The sequence below is a fragment of the Choloepus didactylus genome, chromosome 15 (assembly GCF_015220235.1).
Source record: "Choloepus didactylus isolate mChoDid1 chromosome 15, mChoDid1.pri, whole genome shotgun sequence".
NCBI classification, from domain to species: domain Eukaryota; kingdom Metazoa; phylum Chordata; class Mammalia; order Pilosa; family Megalonychidae; genus Choloepus; species Choloepus didactylus.
In genome coordinates, this window is record NC_051321.1 from 923,440 (window position 1) to 948,743 (window position 25,304).

The window sequence follows — 25,304 nt, forward strand, 5'->3', positions numbered from 1 at the left end:
CACACATCGGGGGCCTGAGCCTCCTCGCGGCCTGTGTGTGTCCCCTGACTCGGCTGGGGGGTGGGGGGCAGACCAGGTGACCCCCACCCAGCCTGAATGCAGGTCTACAGACTCCCACCAGAGGGCACTGGCCAGGCCCCCTGGCAGAGGGGCGCAGGTGGAGAGGAGGCCCCCTGGGTCAGTGAGGACCACCCAGCCTGCAGGGCCAGCTCTGAGCAGTCAGCGGCCAACCCCAGGAGGTGGGCTCACACCTCTGGGGTCAGGCCACCACCCCAGGCCCCGAGCCTCATGACCCCCGACCCCACCAAAGGGAGGCTCTGGGGCGGGTGCACGCGGCTAAGGGGTGGGCAGGGGCTGCTGTGCTCCCGGTGGGTCTGCTGTCCCAGGGTCCCACGCAAGGGGCTGTGAGCCAGGGAGGCCGTGGCTGCCCCCAGGAGCAGCGCCGCAGCTCCCACCAAGGAGACGAGGACCAAGTAGCACTGCCCATGCCCACTGCCCTCCTGCTGTCCCTGCAGGTCCCTCCCCTGCAGGCAGAATGCCTGGCTCTTCCCCAAGAACCTGTCCTCACCCCACCCAGGACTCTGGAGTCAGGACCAGGGGCATAGTTTGGGGGGCTTGGCCCAAAAACAATGTGGGTCCCTCACTCAAAATTATTAGGCATTTCAAGACATTGACAGCAGAGCTAATTTAATAATCAAGAGCAAGGCCCTTCTGGGGGGTCCTTCTGGAGGTCCTTTGGGGAGTTGTTCTGGGGGGTCTTTCCAAGGGGTCTTTCCAGGGGTTCTTTCTGAGGGGTCCTTCTGGGGGTCCTTTGGGGGATCCTTCTGGGGGGTCTTTCCAAAGGGTCCTTCTGAGGGGTCCTTCCGAGGGGTCCTTCTGAACCTGGGACCGTGCACCTGCCAGGTCGCCCACCCCTGAGCCTAGCCCTGCCTGGGGCTCGTGGAGGAACAGAGGAGGTGAGGGTTCCTGGGACCAGAGGGGGTGGCTGCTGTGGGTGGGGGCAGCTGTGGGGGGCTCCTGTGGGGAGTGGCTGTGGGGCAGCCCTGCCTGGCCTGTGTGCTGCCTGATCTGGGACCCAGTGGCAGCTGGGGGCAGCTCTGGCCTGTCCCGGTTGCTCCCCAGCTGCCCTGCCCGGCCCCACTGGCTCCCGGGGCACTCGGAATGGGGGTGGGGGGCGCACGGGGTTCCAGAGCTGCTGGGGGAGCCCGGCACTGGGCAGCGGCCGGCGTGTGTTTCTGTTCCGCCTTCTTCTCCCCCCCCAACCCCCACCCCCTGCCCATGTCGGGGCTCAGGGACCAGAGCAGCCAGGCCCCGGCACTGCCCCCATTCCCCCACCAAGGCCGGGGCCCTCCGGCGGGTCCTGATTCTCAGAGGTGGTCTCTGATGGGGTCCCTGGAGTGATCAGACCCAAGGAAGAAGAGGCAGCTATTTTGGGGTGGGGGCCGTCGGGTTTGGGGCAAAGGCACTTTCCTCTTCTAAGCGCAGCGGGCTCACGTGTCAGCGTGGGGGCTCTGGGTCCTGACTCGAAGTGCCCCCCATGCCTCCCCACAGCGTGCAGCACAGCCATCTGTCTCCATGGACAGCTGGCGTCCTGTGCCAGCACCCTGCAGCCCCCAGACTCAGCTGCTTCCGGACAGGGGAGGGCAGAGTATTCCAAAAATGACTAACTCCGCCGGCGCGTCTCAGCCGGGGAAGACTCGCGTGCTGGACACAGGGACGTCAGGCCCCTCTGAGAAATGACCTTCTGGGCATGTGGGGGTCCTGGGAGGCGAGCCACAAACGGCCAGGGAGCAAGGGGCTTGGGAAGCCAGGCCTGAGGTGGCCCCCACGTGCACAGTCGGGCCTGTCAGTCCCCACCATGGAATCTGCAAGGAAACCAACCACATTAAAGCTGTTCAGAGTGTTTAGCTGGTAATTGGGAACAAGCATCCAAAGGCCCCTTGACGACTTTTAGACTCGTGACTAGAGGAAGATAGAGAGAATGGACTTCAAACTTGCAGAAGAACGAGGTTCTAAAATCCGGATTGCTAGTTAAAATCCAATAAAACCAACCACCCTGGAGCAGCCTTTTCTGAGTCTGCAATCGCAGTCACCCGGGTGCAGCGTCACTCGGGGCTGGGGGCAGGGGCTTGGCTGCCTCCCTGGTGTGGGTCTCCTGTCCTCCCCCAGCCCGGCTCCGGCTCCAGCCCCAGCACCGCGGTCCAGCACTGGCCGCCTGCCGTCCACCCGGCCTCTGTGCCCCTCCAGGTCTGGAGCATCTCTAGCCCTGGCTGCTCAGACCCAGGAAAGAGCCTGCTCTCCTGGAAGGCCCCCGAGAGCTCACCCTCCTTTGGCTTCACCTGGGCTTTTGTTAGCAGGTGAGTTACAGTCATCTTGTTCATAAAAATCCTTATTTTAGGAAGAAGTGATTGTCCTTCTCTGACAACGCCGCCTGATTTTTTATAAGCCCCGTCTGAGCCCCTCTGCCCGTGGTCGCTCCCGGGTGCAGTGCTGACCGGCGTCGGCAGGTGGCGCCGCTGCACCGTCCACGGTCCCTCCCTGCGCCCCGGGCGCGGCCCCACCCACCGCCCAGCGAGCTGCCCGCCGGAGGACGCAGGGGCCCGGGGTTCAGGAGAGGAAACGTGCCGGAGTCTGGCCGCTTGGGAGGGGCCACGCGGGGCCGGCTATCCTGGCCACCCCTTCCCTTCCCTGAACCCAGCTGGCTCCCGAGCTCGGGTGGTCCGACACCCAGGGGCCCCGAGTGAGCGCTGGGAGGCTGGTCTTTGGGTGCCCATTCCTCGGGGCCTCCTGGGCTGCACTGAGTGTCTGCACCCAGCTGGACCACAGGGCAGAGTAGGGGTGCTGCAGTGCCTGCCCGGGGGCTCCCAGGTAGGGGCTGGGCCCCACAGCAGAGGTCCAGCACAGCCCGGGGCCCCCCTGCCGGGGAATGGCACTGGGGGTCAGGCCTGCACTCTGCACGGGCTCTGGTGGCTGCTGGGGAGCGACTATACTGGGGACAGCGGCCCCACGGGCCCAAGCCCCAGGCCTTGCCCCCCACACTGCTCCCCGGCACTCTCAGGGCTGCCCTGCAGGGTTCCACCAGCAGCTTTGCCGGGGAGGGGTTGGGGGGCTGCAGGGCCGCTCTCCCCAGCTGCTGCCCCACTGCCCTTTCTGCGATTGGCTGCGGCCGCAGCTCAGGGTGCTCTCCTCAACCCCCTGCCTCGCTGGGACACCTCAGCCCATGGGGTTCCAGACCCCCACACCCTGGGGCCAAGGCTGGTGCCTCATTCCCAAACTTCCCTCCTCCGGACATCCCGAATCCCTGCTGCCAAACCGTAAACACCAGCCAGGGGCCAGGCAGCCTCATCCACCCATCTGTCCGTCCATCCGTCCATCTGTCCATCCATCCTTCTATCCGCCCATCCACTCATTCACTCACTCGGCAGCTGTGACCTGTGCTCTGTGGGCAGGTTGGGGAGCGTGTTCCTTCCGGAGGCCCGTGGGCTGCTGTCTGTCTGCCCTGCCTGGACTGTGGGCCGGGCGTCGCCCTTGCCGTGCAGGGACGGTGGACACGGTCTGGGTGCGGCCCTGGACTCGGGCTCTGTCAGCTCTTCCTCCCCCTCCCGACCGCAGCCCCCCGGGTCCAAGAGAAGGAGCACCCAGGGGCTCTCTGCAGGAGAGTGGTCGTTAAACACCCAGACACTCATATGCACATGCAGATGCACACACTCACGTGTACACATGCACACACTTACACTCACAGTCACATACACACACACATGGATGCACCCACACACATACAAGCATGCACACACTTGAATGCACACATACACATGCATACACACAAGCATGCACACATGTACACACATATACACACTCATGTGCACACACGCACACGCAAATCTGTTTGAAAGCAGGGCTTCACGTCCCGGGTTAGTGTGAGATCCGGGGGCTCACAGCTGAAGCCCCCGAGGGGACTGGGAAGGAGGGCCTACTTCCTGTTCCTCGGCCCAGGGTGGGTGACAGAACCTCGGGGTGCCTGGTGGGCAGAGGCAGGAGCGTGGGGGGTTGGGTGGCCTCTGGAGAGCGTGCAGGTGAGTGGGGGGACACACTGGCCTGTGTGTAGGTGGACCAGGGGAGAGGAGGGCCCACAGGTGCCACAACGGTTTCCTGGGGTGGGTGGGCAGAGGAGGGCGTGAGCAGAGGAGACCCCAGCCTCTCTGAGAATGGGGCAAGCCCTGGGCGGGGTGTGGGGAGCACAGGCCGGAGGGGGCTGGTGGGGGGAGAGGGTGTGGCAGCTCCGGGCACTGAGGATACTGGGGGCAGGGATGCTCCAGGGGTGCCCTGGGGGAACCTGTCCTGACTCCCACTCTCCTTCACCTCCAAGCCTCCTCGTGAAATCCCCAGGAAAAGCCACACCAGTTTCCTGCAATGACACAGGCCCCAGGGCTTCCAGAATCTTCTGTGGTGCTCTGTGAGGTTCTCTAGGACAGGAGGAGCCGGCCAGGAACCCCTGGGTGGGGCGGGGTGGGTGGGTGGCCTCTGGGGCCCGGCTGGGTCATGAGGAAGGTCCGGGGGCATCTCCGGCCCACTGCCCTGAGAGGGGCAGCCCTCAAGACCCTGTGGCCGGAGCTGCTGGCCCTGCCACACCCCAGCCTCTGGCCACTGTGCCTCTGTCCCCTGCCTGTGGCCCCCCTGGCCAACCCCCCTCCTCTCCAGGGGCCCATGTGGGATATTAGCAACGGCGTCTCCCTGCAAAGGGGGCAGACTCTCACCCCACGTGTGGCAGGGCCTGGAGGGGACTGTGGGCGCCCCAGCCCCAGGCACCCCACATCCGCCTTCTTGGGGAACACCCTCCTACATGGGACACATGGGAGGCTGTGCCCCAAAGGACACGGGACACCCCTGGCCTTCCACCCCCTTTCCTCCATTCACCCCCCCAATGGATGTTTCTTTTTTGTTTCACATTTTTGTGACAGCTTTTATAGTATTTTGTTTCATTACCATTTTAAGTTTATTTCAACAACAGGAAGCAGAGCAGAGCTTGCCCAGGACGCGGCACAGCGGGCAGGAGGCCGAGAAGGGAGCGACGGAGAACAGAGCGCTCTTCCTGCTCTCACCGGGTCTCCGCACGTCGTGTCGTCCAGTGGCCCTGCTGCTCGGGCCGCCGAGAGCCCGCGGGAGTGGGACGTCCCTGCCCGGCCGAGAGCCGGTGCTCGGGACCCTGGGCGAGGGGAGGCGACGGGCGGGGTTTCCCGTCTCCGCCAGGACCAGCCCCGAGCCGCCGCCCCGAGGGAAGGACTCAGGCCCTGGCACCCCGCCCTCCCCGAGCGGCCCGGGCCCAGGCCCCCATCCACGGGGCAGAGGACTCCCCGAGGCCCGCGCACAGGAGGCCGCAGCCCCCAGCCCAGCAGCCCCGCTCCCTCCCTGCCCCCAACCCCGAGCCGCCCCCAGACCTGCTGCTTGGCCCCGGCCCCCGCGGGCTGTCTTCTGTGCACACAGGCTCCGCTGGGACCTGCAGAACCAGCTCTGCCAGCTGCCAGCCGCCCGGACCCTGCCACAGCGGCCCCCCGGGGGTGTGTCATGGCGCCCCAGCCCCGGGGAGCAGGGGGGACGGCCCGGGAGAAGGCAGGTCTCGCGGTCTGGGATTGGCCTTGGGGAGAAGGTGGAAATGAGCTTATGTCTGAGGTTTATGTGAGAACAGGAACCCCCAGCCACGTGGGGTACCCGTGGGTCCGACTTTGGCCGGGAAAGGGGGAGAGGTTGAGTTTGAGGGGGGCAGAGGGAACAGGGAGGGGCGGGGAGGAGGAGGAGGAAGGGAGGGAGGGGGAGGAGGGAGAAAAAGGGAGGGCGGCAGGCGCACAATCAGAAGCTCACACACACCCACATGCTCACACTCACACTCACCCACCCACCAACTGCTCGCATGCACGTGCTCACACACTTGCACGCTTACATCTTTACATGCTCACACGCATATATACAAACTGTCATGCACACACACTCACCCATCCACTAACAGGCCACACGCATCTGCACACCCACACGTTCACACGCACACTCACACGCGTGCACATACATAGACACTCGTTCGTGCTCATCCTCACGCGGGCTCTTGCTCACCGTCTTCCCCGCATGGGGTCCGGAAGGCCCGGAGCTGGTGGCGCCCACCGGGAGGTCTCGAGCACCGGCCCGCAATCCCCCTCTGTGCCCCTCGGGCGCCCGCCTGCCCCTGCCAGGCAGCACAGCCGTGGGGCCTCTCGAGCCCGGGGGCTGCTTTCCAGGCCGAGTCCCTGTGGCTCCTGCTGGGCGCGTGGTGGCCGGGCCTGCAGGGGGGGCGCCCACCAGGTGTCCCGGCCTCGGGCCACTGCCTGCCTGTGGTCCCGAGAGCTGCCGCAGGAAGGACCCTGGGCTCCGAGCCCCTCGGGCGGGGGCGGGCGGGGGCCCTCGCGTGCCCGGGACTCTGCGGCTCGGGACCCAGGCCTGGGCTTTGCCTCCAGCCCCTTCCCAGCCCCCGGGGACCCTCAGCGCGGCCCCCACCTCCCCCAGCCCCTCCCCCTGTGTCCCGAGCGAGTCAGGGCTGAGGGGAGCCCGGGCCTCCGCTCCAGGAACGCGCTGCGCCCGAGACGCCCACGGCACTTTTCCTCTCTTTTTTTCCACCACAGCAGTTGAAAAGAAAATTCATGCACAAAGTTCAGAGTTCCCGTATCACCCCCCCACACACACACACACGGTTTTCCCTCCTGTTTTCACTTCACATAGGTGTGGACCCTGGTTACAGGCGATGAAACAAGGTTACCACACTCATGGTTGACCACGGTGGGGTTGGCGTTGGGGTTCACTCTGTCGGGCAGCTCTACGGGTTTTTAAAAGTTCTGTTTAGGTAACTGTACGCAACCTGCAGTCTCCCCTCTCAACCACGTTCAAATATAAACGTGAGGGGTGTGATTGCACGCAGGCTGCCCGGGGCCCATCTGCGCCAGCTCCAGGCTCCCCCTTGGCCCCGGAACATACCTTCCTGGACCCCCACTCCCTAGAAGCCATCGGGGGCTGGGGGTGCAAAGGGGGCAGGGTGGGATGAGGCTGGAGGCCAGGAAGGGTGGGGATGGCTGGGCCCTGGGCGGCTGGTCAGGTGCCCTGTGGACTGAGATGTGCAGGACCGGGGTGTGCAAGGACCCGGAAGTGGGGGTGGCGGAGCAGGGCAAATGGTGGGAGAAGAGGAGCTGGTGGCTGGCCCTGGGGGTGCCCCTTGAGCAGTGGGGACCTCAGGACTCCTAAGGGGTGGCCAGGCCAGCAGGCCCTGCGGAGGCCCCCTGTGCCTGGTGGTTGGAGGGAGAAGGTGGGGGGACAGCAGGAAGTGCCCCGGGTGTCGGGGAGGAGAAGGGGGCTGGGGCAGGGTGGTGCCAGGGGCGGGGTGGGCCCTGAGACCCGCCATCTGGGGGATTAAAGAGGAGAAGGGGCAGAGAGGTGGGATGGGGGCTGAGGCGTGAGCTGGGAGGGGGCACTTGGGCCTTGGCAGGTCCAGCCCGCAGCCCCTGGGGAGGTTCACGCCGTCACTCCGCTGAGAACCCAGAACCTCCAGGCTCTGGCACCAGCTCCCTCAGCTGAGCACAGCCACAGCTCACAAATATTCATCTAAAAATTAAAGCCCCTTTAAAAGTCCTAACTTGTTGTGGATGCTTGCAAATTGTTTTTGTATTAAAAAGGCTTAGCAGGCCCAGGAAGCTGCTGGAGGCCGAGCAGCAGGGTCCTGGGGCCGGGCTGCAGCCGCCTCCTCCGCGGCTGTCCTGGGCCTCATCGGGGGCCTGTGGCCAGCTCCAGGGGGCTCCGGGGCAGCCCCTGCTGGAAACTAGTTGGTCGAGAGAAACGAAGAGGCCCAGCCGCCTTGTGTGGGTTGGGGAGCACCGTGGCTGGTTTTGCAAAACTTGTGAGGTCCTCTGTTGCCGGGGGAATCGTGCACCCGCGTGCACAGGCTCTGTCTGAGTCGGCTTTCTGGTGGGTGTGGACCCCTGTAAACAGGAGCGCTTCAGGGTGCCACTTCAGTTGAGGGGCAGCCCCCCTCAATCAGGAGCGGGCTTTTTATGCTGAAGCACCAGAGGCTGCTGGCCTGGGTGAGATGAGGGCCGGGCCCTCTCCAGCGGCCCGGGGTCTGATGACGGCTCCACCTGCCCGTAGGTGGCCACAGAGTGGGGCCCGCTGCCTCCCCCGCCCCGCCACGGGGCCGAGGGGCCTAGGGGCTGAGGGGCTGCAGGGGCTGCGGGGCCACCGCTGCAGCCTGGCCTGGTTGTTTCCCTCCAGATTTGCCGTTGCAGCCTGTCGCGCCTCCCGGCCAAACGTCCCTGCGGGAGGAGGAAGGGGCTGCCCGCTGGCTCCCACTCTCCCCGGTGCCCGAGGGCTGCGCCCAGTTCCCTGTTGGCCTCGCCACTGTCGTCAGATTTGTTGGCTTCTTTGCCATCGTGGACACGAAGCTGGGACATTCGGTCAGGTGGGGCCCGGGGCTCACACGCTTTTCTCCTGTGCTCCGTGGCACCCCCGATTTACACCAGAGCAGGAGAGCCCCCGGAGAGGAGGGATGGCTGCCCGACTCCCTCCCTGGGCGGAGGGACTGGTGAGAGGGAAGTGCAGATGGAGAAGCAAAAAGGCTGGGAGGGAATGCGCTTTTAGAGGAAATGTTTACAGATAGACTGAGATGATGACACAGGAAGAGCCGGGCGGGGAGAGGGCGGCCGGGGCGCCGCTGTCAGGGCTGGTGAGGGCCCCGGCCTGCGCTCTTGGGGGGATGGGGGGCTCCACAGCAGCTTTAAAAGTAGAGAGGGCCGGTCACGTGACCCGGCGACCCCACTCCTGGGTGTACCCCAGAGCCTGGAAAGCGGGGCCTTGGACAGATCCTTGCACACGAGTGTGTGTGTCACAGCATCGTTCACGATCGCCAGAAGGCGGAAGCCGCCCACGTGTCCACATTGTCCGACCACACGAGGGGACGTTATTCCACCTAAAGAAGGAAGGGCTGGGGCAGGCACAACGCGGAAGGGCCCTGAAGGCATCACACTGAGTGAATTAGGTGCAAAAGGACAAATATTGTCTGATTCCTTTATTCGAACCCTTAGAATAAGCAAATTCTTAGAGACGGAAAGTAGCTCAGAGGTTGCCAGAGGCCGGGGGGCTGGAATGGGGGTCGTTGCCCAATGGGACAGAGTTTGTTTGGGGGGACGGGAGTTCGGTGGCGGATGGTAGTGACCGAAGTGCCACCTCGTAAATGTAATTAATGCTTAAAATGGCTGAGACGGAAAATTGTGTGTTATGTATATGTTACCACAATTTTTATAAAAGTAGGAAAGGACTAGAAAATTTCTGGAAAAAATGGGAGAAAACGCTTAAGGGCTGTTTTAATTTCTCAGCAGCTAAAACAAACACCACACAATGGGGGGGCATAACTGCTCATTTATTGGGGGCCGGCGAGCCCGGTCTTGGCTTCGTCTTCTCTTTCCTGCTCCGGTTCCTTTTACTTCTGGCTGCTCGCCATGGCTTCTCTCGGCATCTGACCTGCACTCTGTTTATGGAGGACCCCGCAGCGGGATTAAAGCCCACCTCACCACAGACAGAGGCCTTGCCGGGCAGAGCCACCGCCTCCCACCCTCCCACACACAGCTCCACTGAGCGGCCGTGGGGAGCACTGGGCGGCCGGGTGGCTCCGAGCAGCTGCCCATGCCCCGATGTGCGGGGAGCAGCTCGGCGCCCCCAGGCTCCCCCCCCCCCCCCCGAAGGGCCACCGGGCTGGCGTCCCGCCGACATTCTCTGCGCCTGGGGCGCGCCCAGAGGCCGCTGTTAGGTCCAGAGCCGTTCAAGAATCCACACAAACGCAGCGAGTCATGGTTTAAATAGAGAATTTAAGGTTTATTAGAGGAAGAAAGCAGAAGAAAGCAGGTGGGAGCCAGCAGAAAAGAAAGAAAGGAAAAATGGCTCCGGCCCTCTATCGAGAGCAGCATTTTTTAAAGGAAAAACCCACGTTGGGTGTTGGGGGGGAAGGTCCTGCTGAATGTGTTCTGGGCCTCGATTGGGTGAGTGCTTATCAGTTCCTGCTGACTGGTTACTAGGGTTCTAACACACTACTCTTCTTTGATGTGCACTATATTATCTATGTGGAGGAAGCAGGCCTTTTGGCTTGTTTGTGGTCATTCATCTTTATGGGGATATCTGATCTTGCCTTGTCCACCCCCTGGAGTCTAGGTGCCACTGTGACTGGGATTCCTAAAACAGCCTTCAACCCTTAGTTTATGGCATACCTGGTATTTATGAGATAAGCAGCAGGGCCTGTGGATCAGACATTCCTTCTATATGTTAGACTCTTTTTCTGGGGCCTGACAGCCGCCACCACGTCATTTCTGGGGCACCTCGGGCCAGAGCCTGTGGTCCAGGACGCTGGGCAGTTCTGACCCTGGATGGGGCTGGTGACAAAACAGAGCGAGCTTCCGAGGCCCAAGACACAGTGTCCCTCCCCGGCCCCCAGTGGCTAAAATCCCCGAGGGATTTTAACGAAGGCCCTCTGACGCTCCTTGGCGATGTGCTCGAGGGGTTCCCTTTTCCTTCCACAGTCTGTCCCTCTGTCGCTTGATCTCGGTTTGTCACTCTGTCTCTTGATCTCAGGTGGCACTGACAGGGCCATCCACAGCTACTGAGGGAGCCAAGGCCAGGGCGGGTGACACTGGCCTCCACGGCCCCCGCTCCCAGCCACATCCGGGGCAGCCTCTGCCTTCGGCTTGGACCCTCCGAAGGGAACACGGATGCCGAAGTTCCCACTGTGGGGATGTGTCCATCCCTCTGTTGTGGGGGCATGTCCAGCCCCTCCGTCCATGGGGACACGTCCACCCCTCCATCCATCGGGGCCTCTGGTGCTGGAGCCCACCATGAGGAGGGGGTGCCCAGGCCAGAGACGAGCAGGGTGCAGAGCAGGCCAGTGGGACCCTCCCTTGCCCCTGAGGGCAGCCGCATGCCCACTGTGCCCGGCGCCCCCCCCCGGGGTTAGCAAATAAAGTGATGGGTGCCCAGTTAGATCTGAATTTCAGACAAATGAGTCACCTTTTAGTGTAAGTGCATCACAAACATCACAGGAAGCACACGTACTAGAAGGCGGTTTGCTGTTTAACTGAAACTCTCATTTAACCTTAACTTTGGAAACTCTGTGCCTGCCCAGTGCCCCTCACCCCCCAGCCACCCCACAGCTCAGTCCTCTGTGGCTCGGGGCCATGGAGCCAAGTTGGAACAGAGAAGGGGCCTGGAGGGGGGACTTGGGGTCGTCTGGGGTCTCACAGCAGGGAAGTGTCCCATCCTCTGGCGTCCCTGTGGGGCTGCTGCAGCCTGTCACCAGCACAGGGGTCCCGAGGATGGCAGGTAGCATCACAGGGCCGACCCCCAAATGATGTGACTGGGGGACCCTGCAGAGGAGCAGGAAAGCCCGGGGCCATGTCCTGCCCCATCCCTCCCTCCACTTGCACACCAGCACCCTCACCGGGGCGCAGCCCCAACCCCGGCCCGGGCACCGCCAGGCACCCACCTCCGGGGTGCCGCCCTTCTCCGGGGTGCCGCCCTTCTCTGGGGGTGCCACCTGCCTGGCCTCCGAGGCCAGCGTCTTGTAGGCCAGCCCCCCGGCCCCCGGTTCCATTATGCCTGACTCGGAGCCCATGGCGGTTAAATTAATTTGAACCAAGACCAGTTTCCACCATCAGAGACCTCTTTCTGCTGCTTCCAGCACCAGGCGAGAAGCGCTGTTCCAACTGGTAGGCCGGGGGCGAGCTGGGGTCCAACACCAGGTACACAGTGGAAGCCCCTCCTCGCTCCCCAGCCCCGGGCATTTATGCTCCTGGAGGCTCCGTGAGGGGTGGGCTGGGGGCGCTAGCAGACGAGGGCACCCAGGGGCTCAGAGGGTGCCTGCAGCCCACAAGTGTGGGCTCGCGGCCCAGGGCGGGGGCTGCAGGCCCATCGGGTAGAGTTTGCGGATTACAGATGACGGCATTTTATTCCAACACCAAAGTCCTGCTGCAGCAAAGAGAGCTGGGTCACCTGCAAGAAGGGAAGTGAAAAGGACGCGAGCTTGATGGCTGCGGATTGGGCGAGGGCTTGTCCATCTTACAGGGGCGGGATTAGGGCAAGGGGACTTGACTTTGCTTTGGGTCAAACGTCGTGGACCAGGGGCTCGATTGGCTGCTGGGGCAGCTGCCTGGGGGGTGGGGGGTGGATTCAAATTCCAAAAGATAAAAAAGGAACTCAAAAGGGAATTCAAAGAGGAAGTAGGGCTTGGGTTTTTTGGCCTGAGGGGTCCCCAGGGCTTTCTCTATACCACCTTATCAACTGGCCCCAGCCCCCAGCCCCCAGCCAGGGATGGCAGCCCCACTCCCTTATTTTCAGCAAAGTAGTATCAGTGGGAATAGCTAGTCCTTCTTGTCAGCTTCCAGTTGACATCTTGTCTTTTCCCAGATTAGCTTAAAGGGGAACACATTCTGATTTAAATGTTAACGGGCAAACTGCTGTCCTATTCCGCCTTTTGCTTGCCTCCTGGGCAGACATTCCAACTAGCAGAGAGAAAATCTATGTATTCCAATTTACATCTCATTCAGAGCCTCCGTCCACCCCAGTTCTGCTCCAGGGTCGGTGGGAGCAGAGCCACGGGGCCGGACACGACAGGGGTGAGGGGTCTGTGCAGAAGGAGCGGCCAGCAGGGCCACTGGGGCAGCCCTCACTGTCCTCCTCGCTGGCCCCGACCACCAGGCCCGGCGACAACCGGAAGCGAGGGGGTCTGGCCTGGCGAGGGACTGCCCACCCCTCCACCCCCACCCCCTCCACGAGGGCACAGCAGCTGGGAGGGGCACGTGCCGCTCCCCTGGGGATGGGGTGGGGCAGCCAGCAACCAACACCCCAGCACCTGCGGCCCGGGCCGCAACCCCACGGGGACCCGAGGCCGTCCTAACCTCCAACACCTGCAGAAAGAGAGCTGGGGGGTCCCGACAAAAGCAAGCTCTGCTCAGAATGCGGAAGCGCCTGCTGCGGGCTGGGGTCCCCTCCTGACCCCAGGAGCAGACTCTGGCAGGACCGCTGCGGGCAGTGAGTATGGGGAGCCCTGGGCCCGGGGAGCTGGTGGGGTCCCCGTGCTGAGGGCCTGCCCAGGCCGCACTGCCACCCGCTCCTGCCCAGCCCCGGAGTGTCACTCCCTGGGAGCGTCCCCGGCCAGGCCTGGGCTCAGCCCTGGACCCCATGGGCGGCCCCCACTACCCTCAGCCATCAGGAGGCTGCTGTGGGCGGCCAGGGAGGGTGGGGGGCATCGCTGGAGGGCACCGCGGTGCTGGGTGGGCGCGTCTGCAGCGGTCAGCCCCCAGGCTCACAGGGACGCCTCCGCAACGCACACACGCACCACACATATGGACACACACACAGATGCACACACAGACACACCAGACACACACACACACCACACATGTGGACACACACACACAACAGACACACCAGACAGACACACACACACCCCACATATGGACACACACACAGACACACTCACACACACAGATGCACACACAGACACACCAGACACACACACCACACATGTGGAGACACACACACACAACAGACACGCTCACACACAGACACACAGACACACCAGACACACACACAACAGACACGCTCACACACACAGATGCACACACAGAGATGCACCACGCATGCAGACACACAACAGACACTCACACGCAGATGCACTCCCAGATGCATGCACACAGACACACCAGAAAGACAGACAGACTCCAACCACAGGCATGTGACGTCCCCTCACAGACACCCATCCCCTGCAGACGTGACCTGCCCCCACCCCCACCCCTGCGGGCGCAGCCATTGGGCCCGGTGTCCCCGCCCGCACCAGCAGGGCCTGAACAGGCTGCTGTTTCCTAGGAAACACTGTCCCTGTGTCCTCACGGAGCCTCAGGGGCCTCCGGCACGTGCCAGGCAAACCCCCCAGCTCTCCCAGGGCTGTGGGCGCAGGGGCCTGGGCTGGATGCAGAGCCTAGTGGGAGGCAGAGCCCCCGTGCCCACGGGTGGATGCCCTCAGAGAGACGCCTGCTGGCTGGAAGACAAGAGAAGGTGCTGGAAAATGGGAAGGAGCCAGGAAAAAGTGGGGCTGGGCCCTGCCTGGTTGGGGGCAGCTGAGGCAGAGAAGGGGGTATCAGACACCACCCAGCAGATGATTGACGTCCAGGTCCCCCACCCCTGTAGCGCACCAGGGCTGCCACGGCGCACGCCAACGCATGTGGCTTAGGCCACAGGGCCGTATTGTTTTGGAGGCTGAGGGGCAGTGCCAGGCAGCAGGGCTGGTGTCCACCGTCACAGGGCCCAGCGTCCACTGTCACAGGGCACACTGTCCCCCGGATTTGCCCCTCTGGTTTCCGCTGACTTCAGATGTCTACTCCCCGACTGCATCCAAATTTCCCCGGCCTTATGACGACTCCGGTCAGATGGCACACAGCAGGCAGGGGGCATCTCCAGCACACCCCTTCCCCTTTGGGGCCCTTTGGGGACAGGGACACATGCGGGCTGAGCACCGGGGGTTCAGGGTGACGTTCACATCCTAGCCTGACCTATCCAGGGATCTCCTTCGGGCTGCAGCCGGGGGGCCCACCTCCCCCCGCTCTGTTCCCTCCAGCCCCAGGAGCTCACTGGGCAGAAGGGTGCGGGGAAGACCCCAGACCCAGCCTCAGGCCCCCCAGCCAGACTGGGCCTTGGTCCCCAGGGCAGGGAGGGGTGGTAGCGACTGGGAGCCTGAGCTTGGAGTCCCTGGGGAGGGCAGGGAGCATCCGGAGGGCTGGGAGAAAGGACGTCAAAGCTCCCGGGGCAGTAAATGAGATTAGTGGGCCGGGGCGGGGGGTGGGGGGGAGCTGGAGGAGCAGGAGGCCCAGCCCCTCAGCACCTGCTGGAGAGACTGAGGCCGGACAGGCCCTGCAGAGGCATGAGGGTGGCACCCAGGCCTAGGGGTCACCAGCCACCGGCACGGCGCCCCGCTCAGGGCTCTGCCACTGAGGCCCCCCAGCCCCTCATCCTTTGAGGGCCCTCCCACAGGAAGGCTTCAGCCACTGCTCTCCAAAAGCAGGGCGGTCCCCTCCTTTCAGCCCACAGCCCATCCTCGCAGCATGTGTCTTCCAAGACATAAGGCAAGCATGACACGAGCCAGGCCCAGACACATCTGCCCACACGGCTTGTCTGCAGGGTGGCACCATGGCTCTGTACTGCGGCCATAGCTCCAAGAGCACACGTGCCAGCCCAGCCCCTCCAGGCTGCCTTCCACACAAGGGGAGCCCAGGGGATCCACGATGAATAAGACGGCGATGGTGATGACCACAATAATGAAGATGGTGGTGGTGACTGTGGCGATGAGAATGAAGATGGTGGTGGTGATGGCAATGATGACAAGGACCTTGGTGATGATGGTGATAATGATGGTGATGGAGGTGATGATAACGAAGAAGGTGATGGTGACAGTGATGATGATAATGAAGAGGAAGATGGTGATGGTGGTGAAAAGGATAATGAAGATGGTGGTGATGACGATGGTGAGGAGGTGATGGTTGCGGGATACTGATTACGTGCTTCAACTTGGCAGGCCTGGGCCGGGGGACCAGATCTGCCCCTGGGGAGGGTGGTGGGCACGGGCGGTAGCGCCCTCCACAGCCCCCCGGGCCTGAGAAAGTGGAGCCGGATGCAGGCCCCATTTCCTCACCCAAAATATCTTGCCCCATGTTGGGCGCCAGGAAGCTTGCCAGAGAAAACCGCCCCCCTTATCTTGCCCGCCACCCCCGTTGCCAGAGCAACTCCCGCCACCGCCAGTGCGCATGCACCGTTGCCAGAGCAACTCCCGCCCCTTTTTCAAACAACCCCCGCCCTCTATGCCAGCCTATATAACTGGTGCTCACCCCTGAATAAACGCTCTTGGTATTACCCCCCTGAAGAAAGCGTCCCGCCTGTTTTCCTCTCGCCACCCTCCACACCTTGCACGCCACCGCCGGGGACCTGGCCAAGTCCCCCGCCTCGCCCTCGCCTCCGGGAAAGAGCCCCCCCCGCCGGTACCCTCCGAGCAACGCCGAGAGCCGAGGGTTCAGCAACCGGCCGCCCCCCGACACAGTAGACGCGACCGCAATGGTGGTGAAAATGATGACGGTGGTGGTGAGTGATGGTGATGAGGATGATGGTGATGATAGATGACAAGGATAGTGATGGAGACAGTGGTGCATGCCTGCAAATAACCTCTCAAGTTGCCAGTCTGCCACGGGGCAGTGGGCCCAGCCCTCCCCCCACCCCAGCTCTCAGGCAGTGACCCCCCTGGCCTGGGACAGGTGCTGAGATGCACCACGTGCCTGGTGTGGGGAGGGCCAGGAATCACCCCCTTTGCAAAGCCTCATCAGTGTCTCTGAATTAACCTATTTTTCTGTCAATGTGAGAACAGAATTCACTTGAAATTGGCCGTGACAATAGGGGATTCAGAAACCCGCTTGGCCACTTGTAATGGGGGAGATTCCAAAATCAACTTATTTGCGTTGAAAGCACATTTTCTATTCCTGATGCCATATGTTGTTCTGATTCCCAAGCTTCAGCATTCTTCTAGAGCAGGGGCCCTTAACTCAGGGGTCTGGGAACTCGGTCAAGGAAACACAACCTCTTCCCACGATGCCTATTAGCAGCCCCAGGACTTTGTCTCTGATACCATCGAACCGCTTCACAGTTTCAGCTGTCACCCAGATGGCATGGCCCCGAGGAGGCAGGGGCAGCAGGGGCCAGGTCTCGTGCTGGGCTGGGAGGCGCACATGCTGCAGATTTCCCACCATGCCACAGATTTCCCATCATGCCACCTACGTGAATATTTTGGTAACTGTTGCAATATGTGTGGTTTCCTCTGTAATCCCAGGTGCTTTTTATTCATTTGAAACGTAATGAGCAGGTGGAGCCCTTTCAGGGCCGTGAAACCTTCTGCAGCTGGTGGAAACTGGCCTGGAGCATTTGCCACACCCGGTGGCCCCGTTCAGCACAGACAGCGAAACCCAGGGGGACCCGGGCTTCAGTTACCAACAATGTATCAATGCTGGCTGGTCACCTGTAACAAGTGAACCACACTGTAACAAGATGCTACACCAGAGGAGACCTGGGTTGGAGGGTACCTGGGTACTCTGAACTATCTGTGCAATTTTTCTGTAAGCCTAAATCTGCTCTAAAAATACAGTCTATTAATTATGAAAAACAACATGCTACCCCCAGGCTGCCTTCTCGGAGCACTGTGGGAGCCCTGGGTATAGCCAGCCCTGCTCAGGCTGAAAAGAACCCTCGCCAGCTGGCCAGGGCTGTGTCCACTGCCGTGGGGAGCAGCATCTGCCTGCACAGGTGACGATGGGCTGGGCCATGCCCGGGACCGTCACAGATGTTGGCTCTAGCCACAGCCGCAGGACAGCGTCCACTTGCAGGGGTTCCAGAGGGAGGGAGCAGGTTTAAAGTGTGATTCAGATCACACCAAAGCTCGTGGAGCTCATAAATGAATTCAGCAAAGTGGCGGGGTACCAGATCAACACCCCAAAATCAGCAGAGTTAATATATGCAAGCAATGAACAATTGAAAGAAGAAATTAAGACAAAAATTCCATTTACAATAGCAACGAAAAGAATCAAATATCCAGGAATAAATCTAACCAAGGATGTAAATGACCTGTACACAGCAAACTACAAAACATTGCTGAAGGGAATTAAAGAAGACCTGCATAAATGGAGGGATATTCTGGGTTCCTGGACTGGAAGACTAAATGTCATTAAGATGTCAATACTACCCAAAGCAATTTATGGATTCAATGCAATCCCAATTGAAATTCCAACAAACTTCTTTGCAGAAATAGAAAAGCCAATTATCAAGTTTATATGGAAGGTTAAGGGGCCCTGAATAGCTGAAGTCACCTTGAAAAAGAATGAAGTCAGAGGGCTCTTAAAACTTAGTACAAAGCCACAGAAATCAAAACAACATGGCACTGGCATAAGGACAGACAGACCAATAAATAGAATTGAGAATTCAGAAATCAACCTTCACATTTATTGCAACTGATTTTTAACAAGGGGGCAAAGATCACTCAATTGGGAAAGAATAATCTCTTCAACAAATGGTGCTGGGAAAACTGGATCAACATTTGTAAAAAAATAAAAACAAAAATAAAGAGGACCCTTACCTCACACCATATACAAAAATCAACTCAAAATGGATCAAAGACATAAATATAAAAAACAGAACTATGAAACTCCTAGAAGAAAATGTAAGGAAGATCTTTAGGACCTTGTGTTAGGCAATGTTTTTTTAGATTTTGCACCCAAAGCACAGCAATAAAAGGAAAAAAAAAGGTAAATGGAACCTCATCCAAATTAAAACCTTTTGTCCCTCAAAGGACTTTATCATGAAAGTAAAATGACAACCTCCACAATGCAAGAAAATATTTGGAAACCACATACTCAATAAAAGTTTAATATCTAGAATACATAAAGAAATTCTTCAACTTAATAAAAAGACAACCCAATTAAAAATAAGCAAAAACCTTGAATGGACATTTCTCCAAAGAAGATATATAAATGACCAGAAAGCAAATGAAAACATGAGCAACATCATTAGCTATTAGGGAAATAACAAATCAAAACCACAAGATACCATTTCACACCTATTAGAATGGCTGCATGTTTAAAAATGGAAAATATCAAGTGTTGGAGAGGATGTGGAGAAATAGGAACACTCATCCCTTGTTGGTGGGAGTGAAAAAATGGTGCAGCCGCTGTGGAAAACAGTTTTTCAGTTTCTCAGAAGGCTAAGTATAGAATTACCGTATGACTGGCAAGCCCCCTGCTAGATACATACCCCAAAGAATTGAAAGCAGGGCCTGGAACAGACATCTGCACTCCAGGTTCACAGTGGCTTTATTCACAACTGTCAAAAGACAGAAGCAACTCAAGTTTGCATCAACCAGGCAATGGATAAACAAAACGTGGTCTAGAGATACAATGGAATATCATTCAGCTATAAAAGGAATGAAGTTCTGATACATGACAACATGGATGAAACTTGAAGACACTGTGCTGAGTGAAACAAGCCAGACACAAAAGGACAGATATCGTATGATCTCACTGACATGAAATAATTAGAATAAGCAAACTCGTGGAATCAGAATTGTGGAGGCACGGAAGGTTCCCCGGCTTGATAGGTTATACGGGGGGCCGTCTCCCAAGCGCTGTGTGCCTGAAGGTGGGCACCAGGCTGGGAGAAGGCCAAAGCTTTGCATGCCTGAAGGCAGGCAGCAATTTAGATAAGGGTAAAGACACCGGGCTCACTCTGTGCTCCTGTCTCCTGCTCCTGCTGTCTCCCGTCTAGCCCCTAAGACATTGTCCCTTGAGATCAAAGACATGTAATCACACCTATGGCTTTAGAAAAAATGCACCCTCCCTGAAATACCTGAAAACAGTCACGTAGGAGACTACCTTGTATGCTATAAAAACCTGTAGGAATGAGTAGAATAAAACTTTCTTTTGCATGAACACAGAGACGGGGTTGGCTCCCTTCTTTCACAATTGGTGCCCCATGTGAGGCTCACCAATCCTGACCACAACATTTGGAAGCTGCGCAGTAAGTACAAGTGAGTTGTCTCGCGGTGGGTCAGTAGTTTCAGCCACTCAACGATATGGGTCAGTCTCTCAGTGTTCCCCAGCGCTGGTATGTGTTAATTTTACAACGGCTGCTGCAGGCTAGTGGAGCTTCTGTTTCAGAAGACGATTTATATTCTTTATTGCATGATGTTGTTCAACACAACCCTTGGTTTCCTGAGGAAGGCACATTAGACTTAGATGTGTGGGAGTGCATTGGATGAAATTTAAAGCACCACTCTGAGCGAGGACAGAAAGTTTCCTCTAAAACATTTACTACATGGGCTCTTGTTTGCACTGCCCTGGCCCCTCTTCATATTGCCAAGACTGAGAGTTCTGAAACTGAGGTCCCTAAAAAAGAGACTGCCGCTCTCTCCGATGAAGGCCTCCCACCCCCCAAGCCCTCGGCCCCCATACCGTTAGCTGATAAAGGTGGCGGGGAAATGACCATAGCCTTGCTCCCTCCCCTTTCTCCTTTACCGCCGCTGCTGCCACCGCCTCCCCCTTCCTTCCAGAGGTGCCGCACCCGTTTTACAAAGTTGTCTGTGCAAAGAGGCATTAACTGGCAATCTTATTTGCCCCATTATGCTTAACCAGTTGCCCAGAAATTTTTCCTGGAGTACCAGGACTGGAAAGTCCAGGTGGAAGCACCCGCCACAGACAAACACCAAACACATCTCAGTTAAGGCAGCTTTGCAATTCAGACTTTCCTTGTGCTGGGTAAGTGTGTAATTTTTTATTGTGTAGTAAAGCTAATTAAGTTGATCCAAGGGTCGTGCATGCAAACTCAGTGGGTTTGAGCTCCACTAACCGTAACCCCAGATTTGTAGTTCTCCTTTTAAATTTTGTGCAGTTTGCACAGTTTGCATTTGTGTGAAAAATCAGTGTCATAAAATAATATCTCTACTGAGGAATGTGAAATGAAGCCTGAATGGATAGGAATGTGGGATGAAGCCTAGATGAATACAAAAATTTGTAGAAGGTTTGTAGAGTGGAAAATTTATTTCTGTAGTCAAGGTTGAAAAATAGGTACAGAAAGGTGTAAAATTTTGTGAAAACAATTATTTCTATGGTTAAAGTTAAAAAATGGTAAAAACTAGTAATAACACTGCTTGACAATAGAACCTCACAACTTAAAGAAAGTGGTTTTATAAAACAAAATAGCATTAAATATTTTAACCACCACCCAAAGCAGTAATTAATATTCAATGTTGTGGGTATGTGCCTAATAATTCACAAAATATAAACATTCCTCACTGTACTGCAAGCCCCTCATGTTACGGTCTCCTGCTGTTTTTATAGAAAAAAGTTTCCTTAAATTATGAGGGTGTTATTTCTTAATAAAATGTTGTAGAAGTATTTTTCTAAGTAATCAGTGTAGGATGCAAAAAGTCTCTTTTATCAAAATAACTTCTTGCACTCAACATACGTTAAATTTATCATGTCCTTGGTTGTTTAAAAGTATTGTCTTCTCATTTTTAAAAAAAAGCTAAGTGTTTTCCTTAACTTTAACTAAATAAAAAAATATATATACTGTTTCAAATCTAATAACTTTTAACATTTTACTTTCTCAAAGTCAAACCCTAAAGAATATCTTTTTATTCCCAACAATTATAAAAAATTTCTTTCACCCTAGAAAAAACAAATAAATAAATAAATAAACTACTAAAAATAATTAAATTCATGTGATATGTTATAAGTTGCAAAAAAATGTTTAGACAATGTTGTAAAAATTAAAAACTTCTGACCTTCTTTTGGTTACTAATGTGCATAACATCAAACAATGTAATACTGCTAATTATAATTTCAGTTATTTTTAAAAGGTTTTCTGTCACAAAACAGCCCAGTGGAACACTGGAGCCCACCGTCCTGTCTCCCACAGAACCAACGATGCTGCACTATGACAACTGTACAAAGAAGATACCCCCCAAAGCTGACTCCAATGAACAGCCTAAGAAGACATCACGCCCATCCCCGGAACCCCGATGATATCCCTATAAATGAGCTTTATGTCATTACACCAAATTGTAATCATAATAAAAAGGGGGGCGATGTGGAGACACGGAAGGTTCCCCGGCTTGATCGGTTATTCAGGGGGGCCATCTCCTAAGCATCGGGAGCCTGAAGGCGGGCGCCAGGCTGGGGGAAGGCCAAAGCTTTGCATGCCTGAAGGCAGGCAATTTAGATAAGGGTAAAGTCGTCGGGCTCCTTCCGTGCTCCTGTCTCCTGCTGCCTCCCGTCTGTCCGGCCCCGAAGAGATTGTCCCTTGAGATCAAAGACATGCAATCATGACCTTATGGCTTAGAAAAAATGCACCCTCCCTGGAAGACCTGAACACAGGCGCGTAAAAAACTACCTTGTATGCTATAAAAACCTGTAAGAATGAGTAAAATAAAACTTTCTTTTGCAGAAACACAGAGATGGAGTCGGCTCCCTTCTTCCACACAGAATCTAGAGTTTAGGTTACCAGGGGATGGGGTGGGGATAGGGAATCAGAAGTTAAGGCCTAAAATGCATAAGCTTCCTTTTTGGAATGACGAAAATGTTTTTGTAACGGATGGTGGTGATGGTAGCACAACATTGTGAATGTAATTAATAATACTGTGATATATATACATGTGAATGTGATTAAAAGGGGGAAATGTTAGATTGTATATGGTAAGAGAATAAGAATTTTAAGAAAATTTGTAGAACTATAGTACACACTGAACCCTAGGTTAAACCATGAACTTCACTGAACAGTACAATTCTAAAAATGTGCTAGCATCAGTTATAACAGATGTTCCACTCCAATGCAAGCTGTCGGTGGTGCAGTAGTGTTCTAGTTTGCTAACGCTGCTGGAATGCAAAACACCAGAAATGGCTTGGCTTTTACAAAAGGGGGTTACACAGCTACAGTCTTAAGGCCATAAAGTGTCCATCAACAACGGGTACCCTCACTGGAGAGAGGCCACTAGCATCTGGAAAACCTGTTAGCTGGGAAGGCACGTGGCAGGTGTCTGCTTGCTCCCAGGTTGTGTTTCAAAATGGCATTCTCCAAAATGTCTGCATCAGCTTACAACAGCCGTCTTCAAAATGTCTGTCTCAGCTCCAGCTCGCGATGAGCAACTTCTGTCTGCGCTTATATAGTGCTCCAGTAAACTAAACAAGGCCCACACTGAATGGGTGGGGCCACATCGCCATGGAAACCATCCAATCAGAGTCATCACCTACAGTTGGGTGGGTCGCATCTCCACGGACACTGAACCAATAGGTTCCAACCCAGTCCACACTAATATGTCTGCCCCCACAAGAATGCATTAAAGAATACGGCTTTTTGTGGGGGACATAAATATACAAACCAGCACAAGGGGTGTATAGGAATCTGGTATTTTATGCATGGTTGTTCTGGGAACCCACAACTTCTCTAATAAAAGAAAAAATAGTGTAATAGAGTGTTGGCATGACTCACACACAAGGGGGCTCACACACGCACACACACGTGCACACACATGTAGGTACCCATGTGCACGCACACTCATGAGTGGCATCTGCCCCACACTGTGACATGCCCAGTATTTTCAGCTGCCAGCTTTGAGGACTGAAATTCTTTCTTTAAAAACTGCATTACTGCAAGTTCTCCATCTCAAACGCACATGCAATTTACTCTCAGCACTGCATCCAGTGACTAAACCACGGCTGGTTTCTGCACAGGCAGAGCCTTTGGTGTTCCCACAGCATCTTCCATGCTGGCCCACCCCACCCCAGTGGACGCCCACGGCACCGCGGGACCAGGAAACAGGTGGCAGGACCACAAAGTCCAGCTCAGCGGCCTGGGCAGTGCAGTTCACTGGGATGTTTTCTTTTTTCTCCATTTTACAGTCTCGGAGCTGGATTCTGTGTGATAAGTAAGCCAAATGATTAGTCCATTTTAGTGTCATGTTGGTACTTTCTACACTAAACCTTTTAGGGGGAAAATGCACAACCTGTGTGCCAGAGAAGGGGACTCCACTAAAACTGAGCCCAGAACAGGTGCGTATTTGTAGGGAAAGCTGCCAATTAGTGCCAGCCTTGCTGTGTGAAATGTGACGGGGCAGAACATCCAGAACCAGGCCTGCTGCAACGAGAGAGCAGCCCTGCGCTCCCCTTTCTGCATTAACTGAGCCCCGTGGTGACGTGGGACCTAGTGGCAGCGCGGGGACAGGGCAACACAGGGCTGGGTGTGGACTGGGCGTGCTGCTCGCCGTTGCTGGCAGATGGTGCCTGCTTGGGCCCTGCATGGGTTGTGCCGACCAGACGCCTGTGGGGATGGGACCTGGCCCCCGAATGCAGAGGGCTGGGCCGGGTGGGGAAGGCGGCTCCTCCAGTGGGTCCCGGCGTCCACCCGCGGGGGCCTCCCTGCACCCCGAGAGCTGAGGGCAGCTCCAGACCAGGCGCCAGCAGCTGGGGCAGCAGGAGGGCCAGGCCGGCCCCTGCACCCCCACCCCAGCCCCCACCCTGCTGGCAACCTCGTGGCATCTCCCCAGTGGGGGGCAAGAGGAGCCCCTCTATGGTGGAATTGCCCAGGGGACCAGTGGGCTGGCCCAGAAGCTTGGGATCCCCCAAAGTCTAGTCTTCAGACAAAAGCTGTGTCCTCAGACCCAAACAGGCCACCCAGCTGCGGCCACACCTCCATCCTCAGAGGTGGGCACTGCCAACCCCTCCTGCTCTCCCTGGGCCCCCAGTGCCCTGGACTCTCCCTGCTTCCAGGGCGCGGCCCCTCCCTCCCCGGGCCCCACTGGGGGTCACTGCTGCAGCAGCCACAGGGGCAGGGGCGGCCGGCACAGCCGAGCATGTGAGCTGTCGGGGACGGTCGTGCTGCCTTGAGCAGACGAAGCGGGCACCGTGCAGCCCAGGAGACCCGTGCTTCCCCTCCCAGGTGAGCGTGAGGGAGCACTGCAGGTCCTCGCGGCACCTGCGGGGCCCTCTGGGCAGCGCTCACCGAGCCAGCAGCAGAGGCAACCTGGTGACCATCAGCAAATGAGCCTGTCACAGCGCGTCCATCTGCAAGGCGGAACGTCGCTCAGCCGTGGACCCGGATGGCGTCTGAGACACGCGGCTCCGTGGATGAAGCTGAGGTCCGGGCAAGTGAGCGAAGCGCGGCGTGTGCTTCTGTTTTTATGAAACCCTGGAGTTGGCAAATCCAGAGACAGAGCAGATCCCTGGTCTCAGGGGCTGGGGCGGTGTCCGCGGAGGGCCCAGGGTTCAAATGTTCTAGAATTGACCGTGGGGGTGGCTGCACAGACTTGCAAACATGCAAATATCCTTGCCTTGTACACCTTAACGTACCTCAAGAAAGCTGGGTTTGTTTTGTTTTGTTTTTTCCCCAAAGGGCCTCGTTTTGCACCTCCCCGGCGGGAGGCCAAAGTGGTTAAAACGGCTTTCCAGATTCCCATTCTTTGTCTCTTTGTCTCTGCCCTGAATCCTCACCCTAAAAACACACCAGAAAACCTCAAACAATCTGATCATCTTGCTGTGACAAATAGCCATTAGGAGTGATTAATGCTTGGAACTGTATCCACAAAGACTAGGGACCCAAGGTGGGTGCCCTAAAAATCTCCCCTCACCAGCCGCCCCCGGCTGCGCCCACTCGGCAGCCTCTGGTGCCCAGGATGGGGCTCCGGG

The 25,304-nt window shown here is 57.3% G+C and overlaps 2 long non-coding RNA genes across 5 annotated transcripts; one reads left to right on the top strand and one right to left on the bottom strand.

Moving 5' to 3' along the window:
* The first annotated feature begins 12,947 nt into the window (after positions 1-12,947).
* On the top strand, positions 12,948-22,078 carry LOC119510330. 4 transcript variants are annotated; one of them, XR_005211881.1, is made up of 3 exons: positions 12,948-13,074; positions 20,259-20,381; positions 21,485-22,078. It is a non-coding gene; the product is annotated as an uncharacterized LOC119510330 (long non-coding RNA). The 4 variants fall into 4 exon arrangements; XR_005211879.1 differs by lacking the exon at positions 12,948-13,074 and having other exon boundaries at positions 19,483-20,381; positions 21,472-22,078; XR_005211878.1 differs by lacking the exon at positions 12,948-13,074 and having other exon boundaries at positions 19,483-20,381.
* Positions 22,079-23,350: 1,272 nt separating this feature from the next.
* Positions 23,351-25,304, bottom strand: LOC119510967. The gene is made up of 3 exons (XR_005212087.1): positions 24,969-25,304; positions 24,622-24,807; positions 23,351-23,537 (listed from the first exon to the last, which is right to left on the bottom strand). It is a non-coding gene; the product is annotated as an uncharacterized LOC119510967 (long non-coding RNA).